General features: G+C 47.7%; 1 protein-coding gene across 1 annotated transcript in view; it reads right to left on the reverse strand.

The window, feature by feature from the left end:
* LCMT2 (leucine carboxyl methyltransferase 2) overlaps positions 1-11,709 on the reverse strand; it is a 91,028-nt gene that overhangs the window by 16,280 nt on the left and 63,039 nt on the right. The gene's annotated exons all lie outside the window — the stretch shown is intronic.

Consider the following 11,709-nt stretch of genomic DNA (forward strand, 5'->3'; position numbering starts at 1 on the left):
TTGCGATGCGCAGGGGTGTGTGGGAAGAGTGAGTACATGGCTCACTCGGGGAAGGGTCAGGGTCAGGAAGAGGTGGCGCAGAGGTGGGGGTGGGGACTTGGGGAAAGGGGTAGAGTGGGGGGCAGGGCCTGGGACAGAGCCAGGGGTCCAGCACCCCCTGGCTGGCACCAGTGTCTCCTTGAATAAAGCACACGGTTACTAGCCGGTTTGGAAAATTTTTCTTATAGCATGGAAAGCAAGTGCAAACAGAAAAAATACACAGATGAAAAATTGAGCCTTCCAACAGGAGTGGGAGAATAAGAACTTTTTTGTTTCAGAGTAACAGCCGTGTTAGTCTGTATCCGCAAAAAGAAGAACAGGAGTACTTGTGGCACCTTAGAGACTAACAAATTTATTAGAGCATAAGCTTTCGTGGACTACAGCCCACTTCTTCGGATGCATAACTTTTTTGTTGAACATAATGGTAAGGCCATGTGTCTTCTTTGCCAGACGTGTGTCTCTCAGTTCAAATCTTCAAACTTGCAGCATCATTTTGCTTCGAGCCATGCACATATGGGTCAAGAATTCCGACAAGGTTCTGCATTCCGCACTTTAAAACTGAAAACTTTGAAAAAACAAACAGATGTAGAAGCCCAGATGTTAACTAGATTTGCCAACCAATCGCAGACTGTCTGTGCGAAAAAGCCCTACTCTGAAGGAGAGCTTATAAAAACTGCCTCACTGATGTGATTTCAATCTTGTTACCAAAGAATGAGAATCTATAGAAGAAAATGTCTGGCCTGCAACTTTCAAGCCACACGATAGTACCAGAATATCCAACCTGAACAGTGACATCGCATCGCAACTGCACTCGCAACTTCAGCAGTGTGAGTATTTGAGCATTGCTTTGGATAAGTTGTGCCATGCAGAGGATAAACCTTATTATCAGTATTTGTCTGCACTGTGTCTGACAACTGTGTTGTAAGGGAAGAACTCCTCAATATTGTGTCACTAAAGGACAGAACTCATGGACGAGACCTAAGGGAGGCGTTGATGTTGGTAGTTGCAAAAAGCCACTTGTCTTTACAGAAGCTCACTGGCATTGCAACAGACAGGGCTCTGTCCATATGGGGACCTGCAAATGGATTAGTAGGGCTTTGTAAGTCTGACGAGAGCTTTCCCGAATTTTGGACATTTCACTGTATTATTCATTGGGAGCAATTGGAATCTAAAAATCTCAAATTTGATCACGTCATGAAACCTGTCTTGCACATTGTGAAATTCATTCTCTCAAATGCACTCAAGCACAGACAATTTCAAAATCTAATTGAAGAACTGGATGAAGACGACTCCCCTGCCAATTTCACTGTGCAGTTTGATGGCTCTCAAGAGGTAAAGTTATTTCCCATTTTTTCGAGCTCCTGGAACCAGTACAATTGTTTATGGAGGAGAAGCACAGAATACACCCCAAGCTTACAGATCCTCGGTGGGTTCTAGACTTAGCATTTGCTGCATTTGGATAAACTAAACATGGACTTACAAGGAAAATTCCAGTTGCTGTCTGATCTAGTGCTAGGCGTATTTGCGTTCATGAACAAACTGCAGTTGTTTCACAGACAAATGCTTGAGGGAGAGCTGACACACTTTCCCTCAATGTCACAACTTCAAGCCAGATCAAAAGAAGATGCAGCAGAACCCCTAAAATGGAGCACAACTAGGTATGTGAGCATGATTAAAGATCTTAAGGACAGTTTTGAGGAAAGATTCCAAGATCTGCAGCAGAAAAGACCTCAAATCAGATTTCTGATTGACCCTTTTAGCGCTGAAGCCGATTGTCTGAAGCCTCCTTTAGTCACTGATGAAGAAACATCCCAGATGGAAATAATAGAACTTTTGGAAGATGACAGATTGAAATCTGTTCAGAAGACAGAGGGGCCCCTTACTTTCTGGAAATCTGTAACAAAGGATAAATATCCCAACCTCAGAGGTGCAGCTCTAAAATTAATCTCAATGTTTGCCTCAACCTATCTTTGAGAGTCTGCTTTCTCGACACTCAAACATGTGAAATCCAAGCACCGATCCGTTTTGACAGACAGCCACTTAGGAGAACTTCTGCATATTAGCACAACTGAACACAAACCAAACTTCAAGGGAATTGCTGAAAGCAAAGATTGCCACCAGAAGTCCCACTAAGTAAAAGGTTAAGTTGTTATTATCATTAACTATACTTTATAAATGTATAATAAATATACATCATCAACTTATATAATTTTTAATTTTATTTTATATGGAGATATACCTACCTCATTAATTGATAAACTTAACATTAACAAGTCACCGGGACCATATGGCATTCACCCAAGATAGGGAATAGCCAGCATGGATTTGTAAAGATCAAATCGTGTCAAACCAATCTGATAGCTTTCTTTGATAGGATAACGAGTCTTGTGGATAAGGGAGAAGCGGTGGATGTGGTATACATAGACTTTAGTAAGGCATTTGATACGGTCTCGCATGATATTCTTATCGATAAACTAGGCAAATACAATTTAGATGGGGCTACTATAAGGTGGGTGCATAACTGGCTGGATAACCGTACTCAGAGAGTTGTTATTAATGGTTCCCAATCCTGCTGGAAAGGCATAACAAGTGGGGTTCCGCAGGGGTCTGTTTTGGGACCAGCTCTGTTCAATATCTTCATTAACGACTTAGATATTGGCATAGAAAGTATGCTTATTAAGTTTGCGGATGATACCAAACTGGGAGGGATTGCAACTGCTTTGGAGGACAGGGTCATAATTCAAAATGATCTGGACAAATTGGAGAAATGGTCTGAGATAAACAGGATGAAGTTTAACAAAGACAAATGCAAAGTGCTCCACTTAGGAAGGAACAATCTGTTTCACACATACAGAATGGGAAGAGACTGTCTAGGAAGGAGTATGGCAGAAAGGGATCTAGGGGTTATCGTTGACCACAAGCTAAATATGAGTCAACAGTGTGACGCGGTTGCAAAAAAAGCAAACATGATTCTGGGATGTATTAACAGGTGTGTTGTGAGCAAGACACGAGAAGTCATTCTTCCGCTCTACTCTGCGCTGGTTAGGCCTCAACTGGAGAATTGTGTCCAGTTCTGGGCACCGCATTTCAAGAAAGATGTGGAGAAATTGGAGAGGGTCCAGAGAAGAGCAACAAGAATGATTAAAGGTCTTGAGAACATGACTTATGAAGGAAGGCTGAAAGAATTGGGTTTGTTTAGTTTGGAAAAGAGAAGACTGAGAGGGGACATGATAGCAGTTTTCAAGTATCTAAAAGGGTGTCATAAGGAGGAGGGAGAAAACTTGTTCACCTTAGCCTCTAAGGATAGAACAAGAAGCAATGGGCTTAAACTGCAGCAAGGGAGGTTTAGGTTGGACGTTAGAAAAAAGTTCCTAACTGTCAGGGTGGCTAAACACTGGAATAAACTGTCTAGGGAGGTTGTGGAATCGCCATCTCTGGAGATATTTAAGAGTAGGTTAGAGAAATGTCTATCAGGGATGGTCTAGACAGTATTTGGTCATGCCATGAGGGTCTGGCTGGAGGATCTTGCCTGCATGCTCGGGGTTCTACTGATCGCCATATTTGGGGTCGGGAAGGAATTTTCCTCCAGGGTAGATTGGCAGGGGCCCTGGAGGTTTTTCGCCTTCCTCCGCAGCATGGGGCGGGGGTCGCTAGCTGGAGGATTCTCTGCGACTTGAAGTCTTTAAATCACAGGATTTGGGGACTCAACAGCTGAGTTAAGGAAAAGGGGGTGGGTCAGCTTTTGTGGGCTGCATCATGCAGGAGGTCAGACTAGATGATCATAATGGTTCCTTCTGACCTTAAAGTCTATGAGTCTATGACCTGATGACCTCTCGAGGTCCCTTCCAGTCCTAGAATCTATAAATCTATGAAGGATCTCTTATACCGGGTTGCACCAGTACAGGGGCAGAAGGTACAGCAGATCCTAGTACCTCAAAAACACCAGAACGCTGTATTAAGTCTTGCTCATAGTCATCTTTTTGGGGGGCATTTAGGGGTAGAGAAGACCCTGGCACGAGTCCTACGACAGTTCTTCTGGCCCGGAGTACATGAAGAAGTGCGGAGGTACTGTGCCTCCTGCCTGGGGTGTCAGCTGCACAGTCCCCATTCCCACTTGAGGGCACCTTTAGTACCCCTTCCCATCATAGAGGTCCCCTTCGAGCGAATAGTCATGGACCTAGTGGGACCCCTGGAGAAGACAGCCCGGGGCCACCAATATATACTTGTCATTCTGGATTATGCTACTCGCTACCCAGAAGCCGTCCCCCTGTGAAACACGGCCTCTAAAACGATAGCTAAGGAGTTGGTGGGGATCTTTGCCCGAGTGGGGCTACCAAAGGAGATATTAACAGAACAAGGAACCCCATTTATGTCGAAGCTAATGAAGGACCTCTGTAGGCTGTTCCATATACATACCCTGAGAACTTCGGTCTACCATCCGCAGACTGATGGGTTGGTAGAAAGGTTTAACCGAACCCTCAAGGCTATGATAAGGAAGGTGGTAAGTCAGGACGGGAAGGATTGGGACACCCTACTACCCTACCTTATGTTCGCTATCTGGGAGGTACCTCAGGCCTCAATTGGGTTTTCCCCCTTTGAGTTATTATACGGGCGTCACCCCCGTGGCATACTAGATATCGCCAAAGAGATCTGGGAAGAGGAACCCAATGAGGGGAGAAATATAATAGAGCATGTAATGTAGATGCGAGACCGGATAGCCCGGGTTACCCCTATTGTACGGGAACATTTGGAGAAGGCACAGGAGGCCCAGCGAACCCATTAGAATCGCCAGGCAAAAGTGCAACAGTTCCAACCAGGGGATCAGGTTATGGTGTTGGTACACACGGCAGAAAGCAAGCTTCTGGCCCAATGGCAGGGGCCCTATGGGGAAGGTCTCTGGGCTGTTCCCCAACCCACATGGTGAATCTCTGAGGCAAGAAAATCCGCCAATAAGCGCAGGACCCACCAAGATAGAGGAGGAACTTTGTCACAGTAGGGACTTTCATAGCTGAAGCAATATGCCCCTGACTGCAATAACAGAATTAGAACTGACACTGCATATCCCCCAGACCTCATTCTTTAAACAAAGGAATGATATGAAGATACTGTAACATAAGTTTTTGTAGAAAAACTCCAGCCTTTTAAAAAAACCTTAGTGCTTTTTAAAGTTGTGCCCAGTGTGCAAAAGCAACCCCAAACTGCTCTAAGGACTTTCATAGATTAAAAAGCCAAAAGAGACCATTGTGATCTAGTCTGATGAGCTGGATAGCACGAGCCAGAGAACTTTCTCCCAAATAATTCCTAGAGTAGATCTTTTAGAAAAACAGCTAAGCTTGATTTAAAATTTATCAGTGATGGAGAATCCACCATGACCCTGGTAAATTGTTCCAATGATTATCATCTACTCTGTAAACTGACTATTTATTCCTACACTTTGTTTCCGATCTTTTAACCAGTTACCAATCCATGAGAGGACCTTCCCTCTTATCCCATGACCGCTTACTTTGCTTAAGAGCCTTTGGTGAGGGACCTTGTCAAAAGCTTTCTGAAAATCTAAGTACACTATATCCACTGGATCCCACTTGTCCACATGCTTGTTGACCCCTTCAAAGAATTCTAGTAGATTGGTGAGGCATGATTTCTCTTTACAAAAGCCATGTTGACTCTTCCCCAACGAATTATGATCATCTATGTGTCTGATAATTCTGTTCTTTACTACATTTTCAACCAGTTTGCCTGGTACTGAAATCAGTCCAAGTACCAGCTCTGGCCAAGATCTAGGTGTCAGCTAAGAACTGACAAACGCATAGCTGGAAGCCAGGTCAATTCACTTTATATTAGTATAAAACAAAGTGATTGTTAAATGTATAAGAATGCATTTGGTGTTTAAATTTCATTAAAACTAATGGGATGCTGCATGCATTGTTTTCACTTATCTGTATCCTATTAGAATGTAATAGCAAACATTTACATTGTATATACCAGTGTAACTAAATAACCCATCAAACAATTAAGAAGCCTTGTGTAATGCAAATGAAGAACTTTAATATGAAAGTGCTAATTTTTGTGCATTTGAAGGCAAGTAGTGATTGTATGTGATGATCAGAGATCAAAGACTCTCCATGCATTCCTCTCTCTCAACCCTCAAAGAAAGAGCCCATGTGGGTAGTGATCTACTTGGCTTGTTTTCTGTGAGAAAAAGTTGTAAGTATGGACACAAGGAAAAAAACTTCATCTCTGAACTGTTTGGATTCTAACAGGGCAGAATAACTGAATGAGAAGACTGAGATCCCCTGAGTTATTCTGGGTATCCCTGAGAGACTGTTGGGAAACTGGCAGATACTACGTTTCTGCTACCATTTGGAGTTATAGACTATAGACTCCGTTCCAAAAGACAAAAGGTCAAAATATTTGAAAAAATCTCCAAGGGCATGATGGACAGAGGCTACAACAGGAACCCGCAGCAGTGTTGCATGAAAATTAAGGAACTCAGGCAAGCCTACCAAAAAATCAAAGAGGCAAACGGCCGCTCTGGGTCAGAGCCCCAGACATGCCGCTTCTATGATGAGCTGCATGCAATTCTAGGGGGGGCCCCTACCACTACCCCACCCCTGTCCGTGGACACCTGCAAGGGGAGAGTCTCATGCAACAGGGATGAGGATTTTGGGGACGAGAAAGATAAGGAGGAGGATAGCGCACAGCATGCAAGCGGAGAAACCATTCTCCCCGGCAGCCAGGAACTGTTTATCACCCGGGGGCCAATACCCTCCCACCCTGTCATAAACGTCTCCCCCTTACTCTCACAGATATGGTGGAGCACACAACAAACGGCAATAACAATTGGAATATTGGTTTTGCTGAGGTCTAACCAAATCAGTAAACTGCGCCAGCGAGCTTTTAAACGTCCAAATTCACATTATACCACCATTCTGCCCTTGCTCAGCCTATAGTTGAACAGCTCCTTACTACTATCCAGGGTGCCTGTGTATGGCTCCATGAGCCATGGCATTAAGGGGTAGGCTGGGTCCCTGAGGATAACTATAGGCATTTCAACGTCCCCAACAGTTATTTTCTGGTCTGGGAAGTAAGTCCCTTCCTGCAGCTGTTCAAACAGACCAGAGTGCCTGAAGATGCGAGTGTCATGTACTTTTCCCGGCCATCCCACGTTGATGTAGGTGAAATGTCCCTTGTGATCCACCAGTGCTTGCAGCACCATTGAAAAGTACCCCTTGCGGTTTATGTACTAGTTGCCAAGGTGCTCCGGTGACAAGATAGGGATATGGGTTCCGTCTATCGCCCCACCACAGTTAGGGAATCCCATTGCAGCAAAGCCATCCACTATGACCTGCACATTTCCCAGAGTCACTACTCTTGATAGCAGCAGTTCAGTGATTGCGTTGGCTACTTGGATCACAGCAGCCCCCACAGTAGATTTACCCACTCCAAATTGATTCCTGACTGACCAGTAGCTGTCTGGCATTGCAAGCTTCCAGAGGACTATCGCCACTCGTTTCTCAACTGTGAGGGCTGCTCTCATCTTGGAATTCTTGCACTTCAGGGCAGGGGAAAGCAAGTCACAAAGTTCCATGAAAGTGCTCTCATGCATGCGAAAGTTTTGCAGCCACTGGGAATCATCCCAGACCTGCAACACTATGCAGTCCCACCAGTCTCTGCTTGTTTCCCAGGCCCAGAATCAGCATTCCACGGCATGAACCTGCCCCATTACCACCATGATGTCCAAATTGCCAGGGCCCATGCTTTGAGAGAAGTCTGAGTCCATGTCCTCATCACTATCGTGATCGCGCTGTCGTCGCCTCCTCGCCAGCTTTTGCAGGTTCTCGTTCTGCACATACTGAAGGATAATGCGCGAGGTGTTTACAATGCGCACAATAGCAGCGGTGAGCTGAGCAGGCTCCATGCTTGCTGTGGTATGGCGTCTGCAGGAGAGCAGAGTTGCAACGGAAGTGGTGGATGACGACGGATGCCATGAGAATAGATATTTATACCAAACAATGAGAGGACCTGCAAGGTGAATTCATGGTACCAGGAGAGCAGAGTTGCAGCGGAAGCGGTGGAGGATGACGGTTAGCACTGAGCACATGTCCCAAGGAAGAACACGTTCCTGGGAGCCCATGACAGACAACATGGAGAAATTCACTATTGAGACACAAGCAGGAGAGCAGAGTTGCGGTGGATGACGACAGATGCCACAAGAATAGATATTTATACCGAACGATGAGAGGACCTGCGAGGTGGATTCATGGCACCAGGAAAGCAAAGTTGCAGTGGAAGTGGTGGTTGGATGACAACGGTTAGCAGTCCTACTGCACCGTCTGCTGAAAGCAGTATGGCATTTGCATGGAAAAAAGGGGCGAAACGATTGTCTGCCATTGCTTTCACGGAGGGAGGGGCAACTGACAACATGTACCTAAAACCACCCGCGACAATGTTTTTGCCCCATCAGGCATTGGGAGCTCAACCCAGAATTCCAATGGGCAGCGGAGACTGCGGGAAAAAACGGTTACTCACCTTTGTAACTGCTGTTCTTCAAGATGTGTTGCTCATATCCATTCCAATTAGGTGTGCGCGTGCCGCGTGCACCATCGTCGGAGAAATTTTCTACCCTAGCAACACCCGGTGGGTCGGCTGTGGAGCCCCCTGGAGTGGCGCCTTCATGGCGCTGGATATATACCCCAGCCGACCCAGCGCCCCCTCAGTTCCTTCTTGCCGGCTACTCTGACAGTGGGGACGGAGGACGGGTTTGGAATGGATATGACCAACACATCTCAAAGAACAACAGTTACAAAGGTGAGTAACCGTTTTTTCTTCTTCGAGTGCTTGCTCATATCAATTCCAATTAGGTGACTACCAAGCCTTACCTAGGCGGTGTGGTCAGAGTGAGACATCGCTGCGTGCAAAACCGCTGATCCGAATGCAGCATCATCTCTGGACTGATGTACCAGTGCATAGTGAGTGGCGAAGGTGTGGACCGATGACCAAACCGCAGCTCTACAAATGTCCTGGATCGGGACTCGAGCCAGGAAGGCAGTCGAGGAGGCTTGAGCCCTCGTGGAGTGGGCAGTGAGGCGCGGCGTCGGGACACCGGCCAGGTCGCAGCAAGCACGAATACAGTACGTGATCCAGGAGGAGAGACATTGTGAGGAGACCGGTAAGCCTTTCATCCGGTCGGCCACTGCAACAAAGAATTGTGTCGTCTTCCTAAACGCCTTTGTACGCTCAAGATAGAAAGCCAGGGCCCTGCGTACGTCCAAGGAATGCATACGCTGGTCTTGATGGGTGGCGTGCGGCTTAGGATGGAAGACCGGGAGAAATATATCCCGGTTCACATGAAAAGGTGAAACTACCTTGGGAAGAAAGGCAGGGTGGGGGCGAAGCTGCACTTTGTCTTTATGGAAAACTGTGTATGGAGGCTCAGACGTAAGCGCCTTGCTGAAGTGATGGCTACCAGGAAGGCTGTCTTCCAAGATAGGTACAGGAGTGAGCAGGTAGCCAATGGCTCGAACGGGGACCCTGTGAGCTTGGAGAGAACCAGGTTAAGATCCCACGCCGGAACGGGTTGGCGTTGCTGTGGGTACGTCCGGTCTAAGCCCTTGAGGAATCTAATGACCACCGGGTTAGAGAAGACCGAGGAAGCGAGTTCTCCTGGATGGAACGCCGATATAGCGGCCAGGTGAACCCTGATTGAAGATATCACTAAACCCTGCTGTTTCAGGGATAGGAGATATTCGAGTATAAAGGGAATTGACGCCTACAAGGGGGGCGTAGCCCGCTGCGCGCACCAACAGGAGAACTGTTTCCACTTGGCTAAGTAAGTGGTCCGTGTAGAGGGCTTTCTACTTCCCAGCAGAATCTGCTGCACGGGATGTGAGCATTGTAGCTCTGTCCGATTTAGCCATGGAGCATCCACACTGTGAGGTGGAGTGATTGCAGGTCGGGGTGACAGAGTCGGCCGTGGTCCTGAGAGATCAGGTCTGGGCACAAGGGAAGCGTGATCGGAATTTGAACCGATAGCTCCAGAAGCGTGGTGTACCAGTGCTGTCTTGGCCAAGCTGGAGTGACTAGAATGAGACGTGCCTCGTCTCTGCATAGCTTGAGCAGTACCCTGTGGACCAGTGGGAATGGAGGAAAAGCGTAGGACAGCTGGTCTTTCCACGTCAGAAGGAAAGCGTCCGACAGGGAGCCCGGAGATCACCCTTGTAGGGAGCAGAACACGTGGCACTTCCTGTTGGCTCGAGATGCGAACAGGTCGACCTGGGGAAATCTCCACCTCTGGAAGATGGAATAGATGATGTCTGGGTGAATCGACCACTCATGCGTCTAGAAGGATCTGCTGAGACGGTCCGCTAGAGTGTTCTGGACTCCAGGGAGGAACGATGCCATGAGATGTATCGAGTGGGCAATGCAGAACTCCCACAGGCGAATGGCCTCTTGGCATAGGAGAGACGACCGGGCTCCTCCTTGCTTGTTGATGTAGAACATGGCTGTGGTGTTGTCTGTGAGGACTGACACGCAACGGCCATGCAGGAGACTGAGAAATGCCTGACAAGCTAGACATACAGCCATCAGCTCTCGAACACTGATGTGCAGAGCTAGTTGGGTTGCGGTCCACAGGTCCTGGGTGTGGTGCTCTCCAAGGTGAGCGCCCCAATCGAGAGATGACGCGTCCGTGACCAGGTGCAGGGAGGGTTGTGGGGCGTGAAACAGCATTCCCGTGGCAACCGCCTTGTGATCCAGCCACCAGGTGAGAGAGGCCAGGACCGAGTTCGGTACCGTGACCACCATGTTCAGGTTGTCCTGATAAGGACGGTACACTGACGATACCCAGGCCTGAAGTGGGCGAAGCCTGGTTACGTAAGTGCAAGAGGCAATGTGTCCCAACAGGCCGAGACACGACCTTATTGTTGTAATCGGGAAGATCCGGAGCCCTCGGATGATGTCTGTGATGGTGTGAAACCGATTGTCTGGTAGAAGAGCTCGGGCGAGTCTGGAGTCTAAGACTGCCCCAATAAACTCTATTCTCTGGGTTGTCTCCAGAGTGGACTTGTCTTTGTTGAGTAGAATGCCTAACTCATGGAATGTTTGCAGTATTATCTGGATGTGAGCTTGAACTTGCTCCCTGGTGCGGCCGCGCACCAGCCAGTCGTCTAGATACGGGAACACCTGTATCCTTTGTCGACGAAGGTATGCTGCCACGACAGCCATACATTTGGTGAACACTCTCGGAGCCGCGGACAAGCTGAAGGGAAGGACGGCAAATTGGTAGTGCACCTTGTTTACTACAAAGCGAAGGAAGCACCTGTGTAGGGGGTAAATTGCTATATGAAAATATGCATCCTTCATGTCGAGGGCAGCGAACCAGTCTCCAGGATCCAGGGAAGGGATGATGGTCCTCAAGGAGACCATGAGGAAAAGACGGTTACTCACCGTTGTAACTGTTGTTCTTCGAGATGTGTTGCTCATATCCATTCCATTAGGTGTGCGCGTGCCGCGTGCACGATCGTCGGAAGATTTTCTACCCTAGCAACACCGGCGGGTCGGCTGTGGAGCCCCCTAGAGTGGCGCCTTCATGGCGCTGAATATATACCCCAGCCGACCCGGCGCCCCCTCAGTTCCTTCTTGCCGGCTACTCCGACAGTGGGGACGGGGGGC

Source organism: Trachemys scripta, chromosome 1, assembly GCF_013100865.1.
Source record: "Trachemys scripta elegans isolate TJP31775 chromosome 1, CAS_Tse_1.0, whole genome shotgun sequence".
NCBI classification, from domain to species: Eukaryota; Metazoa; Chordata; order Testudines; family Emydidae; genus Trachemys; species Trachemys scripta.